Below are 5,724 nucleotides of genomic sequence, written 5' to 3' on the forward strand. Positions count from 1 at the left end.
GAGCTTGCAATATACTCATGATATCTACTTTTTCATCATACAACACAGTGCCAAATTCCACTTCTAGTGCTAATGTAACTTCATTTTCCTTGACCTGTGCTTCCTTGGAAATCCTGTCGTCCTCTCCCTTGGTGGTCCTCCCTCTTCCTGTTTCAAATCTAGCCCCATCCACTATGGTCCCTTAATCCTTAGCCAAACCTTGAACGTCCGCCTCTTCTCCTCGGTCTGCCCCCAAGGATGCCGCCTTCTCTTCCAACCGGTCCAGGTGCGGCAGTTCACTCTCTTCAGCAATACCGTCATCAAGAGCCCCTGCCCTGTCCGTCAGCTCCTGCACCCTTCCCTCATTGACTACGCGCATCCCCGCCCTCCTCGCCATCCCGCAACCACCATCCACACCCCCACCCGTACCCTATGCAGAACCTTGCAAATCAGCCGTGGCATCCCTGGAGACGGCCGACGACTGGCTCTGCGTACTCGGCCTGGCCCCTCCGACTTCACCCTCCACACGCACAAGGGTGGTCGCTGCATTTCGCACGTCACGCCCAGACTCAGTAGGAGAAGCACGCGCAACCCACCTACCCTCTGTCCGCTCTGCCTTCTCACGGGACAGGGCTCCAGCAACCTGGTTTGCCACTTGCCAGCCCAATACAGGCCCATTTTTCTCCCTCCACCCCAGCTGCACACCTTCAAAATCTTGGAACCCATTGTCCTTCTGATTTGGTGTTGGGTTTATTTGATCTTGGCCCAACTCACACCCCTCCAGGTAGCATCCGGTCTGGTATCCAAATGGCTGACCCATAGGAGAAGGCCCACTTGTTATAACATTACCATCAAGATCCCTTTCTCCTCTAGTACCAAACCCCTGCGTAACCGTTCTGTCAGAATCCACCTCTTCACTCGCACCAAATCCCTTCGTAACCGCCTTACCATTATTCTTGGTACTACTCACCGAATCTGTTACATCTCCAAACTTTTTGAAATTCAAAAAATCAACATTCACATTGATATGCAAAATTGTGATTTCTGATAATGGCATTCATGTTCGTTCTCTCCTTGGTAATGGCGCCAAACACTTAGTGCATGATACCATGGTCCAAACATAACTTCACAACTTCACACAACTAACCAGCAAGTGCACTGGGTCGTCCAAGTAATAAACCTTACGTGAGTAAGGGTCGATCCCACGGAGATTGTTGGTATGAAGCAAGCTATGGTCATCTTGTAAATCTCAGTTAGGCGGATAATAAATGATTATGGAGTTTTCGAATAATAATAATAAATAAACAGAAAATAAAGATAGAAATACTTATGTAAATCATTGGTGGGAATTTCAGATAGGCATATGAAGATGTTGTTCTCCTTTTGAATCTCTGCTTTCCTACTGCCTTCATCCAATCCTTCTTACTCCTTTCCATGGCAAGCTGTATGTAGGGCATCACCGTTGTCAATGGCTACATCCCATCCTCTCAGTGACAAAGGTCCAAATGCTCTGTCACGGCACGGCTAATCATCTGTCGGTTCTCGATCATGTCGGAATAGAATCTATTGATTCTTTTGCGTTTGTCATCACGCCCAACAATCGTGAGTTTGAAGCTCGTCACAGTCATTCAATCCCTGAATCCTACTCGAAATATCACAGACAAGGTTTAGAATTTTCGGATTCTCATGAATGCCGTCATCAATTCTAGCTTATACCATGAAGATTCTGATTGAGGAATCCAAGAGATATGCGCCCGGTCTAAGGTAGAACGGAAGTGGTTGTCAGTCACGCGTTCATAGGTGAGAATGATGATGAGTGTCACGGATCATCACATTCATCATGGTGAAGTACAACAAATATCTTAGAATAGGAATAAACTGAATTGAATAGAAAATAGTAGTAATTGCATTAAAACTTGAGGTACAGCAGAGCTCCACACCCTTAATCTATGGTGTGTAGAAACTCCACCGTTGAAAATACATAAGGTTCACCAATATAATTTACCTCTGCTATTGCAGGATTTTCAGGATCATAAGCTTCTTTTTCAGGAGAGGCCTCTTTAGTACTGTTGGATGCATTTTGCCATCCATTCAGACTTTGAGAAATCATGTTGACTTGACGAGTCAACATTTTGTTCTGAGCCAATATGGCATTCAGAGTATCAATTTCAAGAACTCCCTTCCTTTGAGGCATCCTATTACTCACGTAATTCCTCTCAGAAGTATACATGAATTGGTTATTTGCAACCATGTCAATGAGTTCTTGAGCCTCTGCAGGCGTTTTCTTTAGGTGAATGGATCCACCTGCAGAATGGTCCAATGACATCTTAGAGAATTCAGATAGACCATAATAGAATATATCCAAAATGGTCCACTCTGAAAGCATGTCAGAAGGACACCTTTTGGTCATCTGCTTGTATCTTTCCCAAGCTTCATAGAGGGATTCACCATCTTTTTGTTTGAAGGTCTGAACATCCACTCTAAGCTTGCTCAGCTTTTGAGGAGGAAAGAACTTAGCCAAGAAGGCCGCGACCAGCTTATCCTAGGAGTCCAGGCTATCTTTAGGTTGGGAATCCAACTATATTCTAGCTCTGTCTCTTACAGCAAAAGGGAAAAGCATGAGCCTGTAGACTTCAGGATCTACTCCATTAGTCTTAACAGTCTCACAGATTTGCAAGAACTCAGTTAAAAACTGGTAGGAATCTTCTGATGGGAGTCCATGAAACTTGTAGTTCTGTTGCAGTAGAGCAACTAGTTGAGGTTTCAGCTTAAAATTGTTTGCTCCAATGGCAGGGATTGAGATGCTTCTTCCATCAAACTTGGAAGTAGGTGTAGTGTAATTACCAAGCATTCTCCTTGCATTATTATTTTCGGCTGCCATCTCCTCTTCTTTTTCGAAAGTTTCTGTAAGGTTGTCTCTGGATTGTTGTAATTTAGCTTCTCTTAGTTTCCTCTTCAGAGTCCTTTCAGGTTCAGGATCTGCTTCAACAAGAATGTTCTTGTCCTTGCTCCTGCTCATATGAAAAAGAAGGGAACAGAAAATAATAATAGGGATCCTCTTTACCACAGTAGAGAGATTCCTTTATGTTAGTAGAAGAAGAAGGGAATAGAAGAAGGAAAAGGTAAGAATCCAAACACAAGGGTGAAGATAGGTTCATATTCTTGAGATGAAGAGAAGTGTTAGTAAATAGATAAATAAATAGAATAGGATGAGAGAAGGAGAAATTCAAAAATAAATTTTGAAAAAGAGTTAGTGATTTTTGAAAATTAAGAGAAGAAATAAAATTAAAATTAAAATTTAAAACAATTAGTTAATTAAAAGAATTTTGAAAAAGAGGGAGGTAATTTTCGAAAATTAGGGAGAGGAAAGTAGTTAGGTGGTTTTGAAAAAGATAAAATATAGTTAAAACAAACAAAAAGTCAACTAGTTAGTTGAAAAAGATTTGAAATTTAATTTTGAAAAGATAAGAAGTTGGAAGATATTTTGAAATCAAATTTTTGAAAAAGATAAAATTTTGAAAAAGATAAGATAGAAAAGATATGATTAAAAAGATATGGTTGAAAAAGATTTAATTTTTAAAATTAAAATTGATTACTTGACTAACAAGAAACTAAAAGATATGATTCTAGAATTTAAAGATTGAACATTTCTTAATAAGAAAGTAACAAACTTCAAATTTTTGAATCAATCACATTAATTGTTAGTAAAGTTTTCGAAATTTTGAAATAAAGATAAGAAAAAGATTTTGAAAAATATTTTTAACTTTTTGAAAAATAAAAAAAGAAAGAGAATTGATTTTTGAAAAAGTTTTTGAAAAGATAAGATTTTTAAAATTGAAAATTTGACTTGACTTATAAGAAATAGCTAAGTTTTAAAATTTTTTGACCAAGTCAACTCAAATTTTCGAAATTTTGAGAGAAATACGGAATAGATATTTTTTATTTTTGAATTTTTAATGATGAGAGGAAAAACATAAAAATGACCCAAAACATGAAAATTTTTAGATCAAAACCAATGATGCATGCAAGAACACTATGAATGTCAAGATGAACACCAAGAACACTTTGAAGATCATGATGAACATCAAGAACATATTTTTGAAAAACTTTTTATGCAAAGAAAACATGCAAGACACCAAACTTAGAAATCTTTAATGCTTAGACACTATGAATGCAAAAATGCACATGAAAAACATCATACAACACAACAAGAAAATTTAAAGATCAAACAAGAAGACTTACCAAAAATAACTTGAAGATCATGAAGAACACTATGAATGCATGAATTTTCGAAAAATGCAAGAACAAGATGAATATGCAATTGACATCAAACTTAAAATATGACACAAGACTCAAACAAGAATCACAAAATATTTTTGGTTTTTATGTTTTTATGATTTTTTTGTATTTTCTTTTATTTTTTTTTCGAAAAACATATAGGAAAAGGAAAATAAGAATTTCAAAAATTTTTAAGAAGAATTCCAGGAATCTTTCAATGTTAGCCTAAAGCTCCAATCCAAGGGTTGGACATGGCTTAATAGCCAGCCAGCTTTAGGATATAAATCAGGCATGCAACAACTGATACTTCATCCAACTCCATATACATGTCTTTTATGTAGACAAGTGGAAGCCTCAATCCAAAAGAATTTGGATATGGCTTTACAGCCAGCCAGGCTTCAACTTGTTACATGAAACTCTAGAATCCATCCTTAAAAATTCTGAAGTCATAGAATAATTTATTTATTTATTTTTTGAAAATAGGGATAAATTAAAAAAAGTTTTTGAAAAGAAAATTACCTAATCTGAGCAACAAGACGAACCATCAGTTATCCAAACTCGAACAATCCCCAGCAACGACGCCAAAAACTTGATAGGCAAAATTGTGATTTCTGATAATAGCATTCATGTTCATTCTCTCCCTAGTAATGGCACCAAACACTTGGTGCATAATACCATGGTCTAAACATAACTTCACAACTTCGCACAACTAACCAGCAAGTGCACTGGGTCGTCCAAGTAATAAACCTTACGTGAGTAAGGGTCGATCCCATGGAGATTGTTGGTATGAAGCAAGCTATGGTCATCTTGTAAATCTCAGTTAGGCGGATAATAAATGATTATGGAGTTTTCGAATAATAATAATAAATAAACAGAAAATAAAGATAGAAATACTTATGTAAATCATTGGTGGGAATTTCAGATAGGCGTATGAAGATGCTGTTCTCCTTTTGAATCTCTGCTTTCCTACTGCCTTCATTCAATCCTTCTTACTCTTTTCCATGGCAAGCTGTATGTAGGGCATCACCGTTGTCAATGGCTACATCCCATCCTCTCAGTGAAAAAGGTCCAAATGCTCTGTCACGGCACGGCTAATCATCTGTCGGTTCTCGATCATGTCGGAATAGAATCTATTGATTCTTTTGCGTTTGTTATCACGCCCAACAATCGTGAGTTTGAAGCTCGTCACAGTCATTCAATCCCTGAATCCTACTCGGAATACCACAGACAAGGTTTAGACTTTCCGGATTCTCATGAATGCCGCCATCAATTCTAGCTTATACCACGAAGATTCTGATTGAGGAATCCAAGAGATATGCGCCCGGTCTAAGGTAGAACGGAAGTGGTTGTCAGTCACGCGTTCATAGGTGAGAATGATGATGAGTGTCACGGATCATCACATTCATCATGGTGAAGTGCAACGAATATCTTAGAATAGGAGTAAACTGAATTGAATAGAAAATAGTA

At 38.0% G+C, this 5,724-nt stretch overlaps 1 non-coding gene across 1 annotated transcript; it reads left to right on the forward strand.

Annotated features, from left to right (window-relative positions):
* Positions 1-2,359: 2,359 nt before the first annotated feature.
* Positions 2,360-2,467, forward strand: LOC112799533 (small nucleolar RNA R71). The gene has a single exon (XR_003201108.1). It is a non-coding gene; the product is annotated as a small nucleolar RNA R71 (small nucleolar RNA).
* Positions 2,468-5,724: the final 3,257 nt, after the last annotated feature.

Source organism: Arachis hypogaea, chromosome 4 (genome assembly GCF_003086295.3).
Source record: "Arachis hypogaea cultivar Tifrunner chromosome 4, arahy.Tifrunner.gnm2.J5K5, whole genome shotgun sequence".
NCBI lineage: Eukaryota > Viridiplantae > Streptophyta > Magnoliopsida > Fabales > Fabaceae > Arachis > Arachis hypogaea.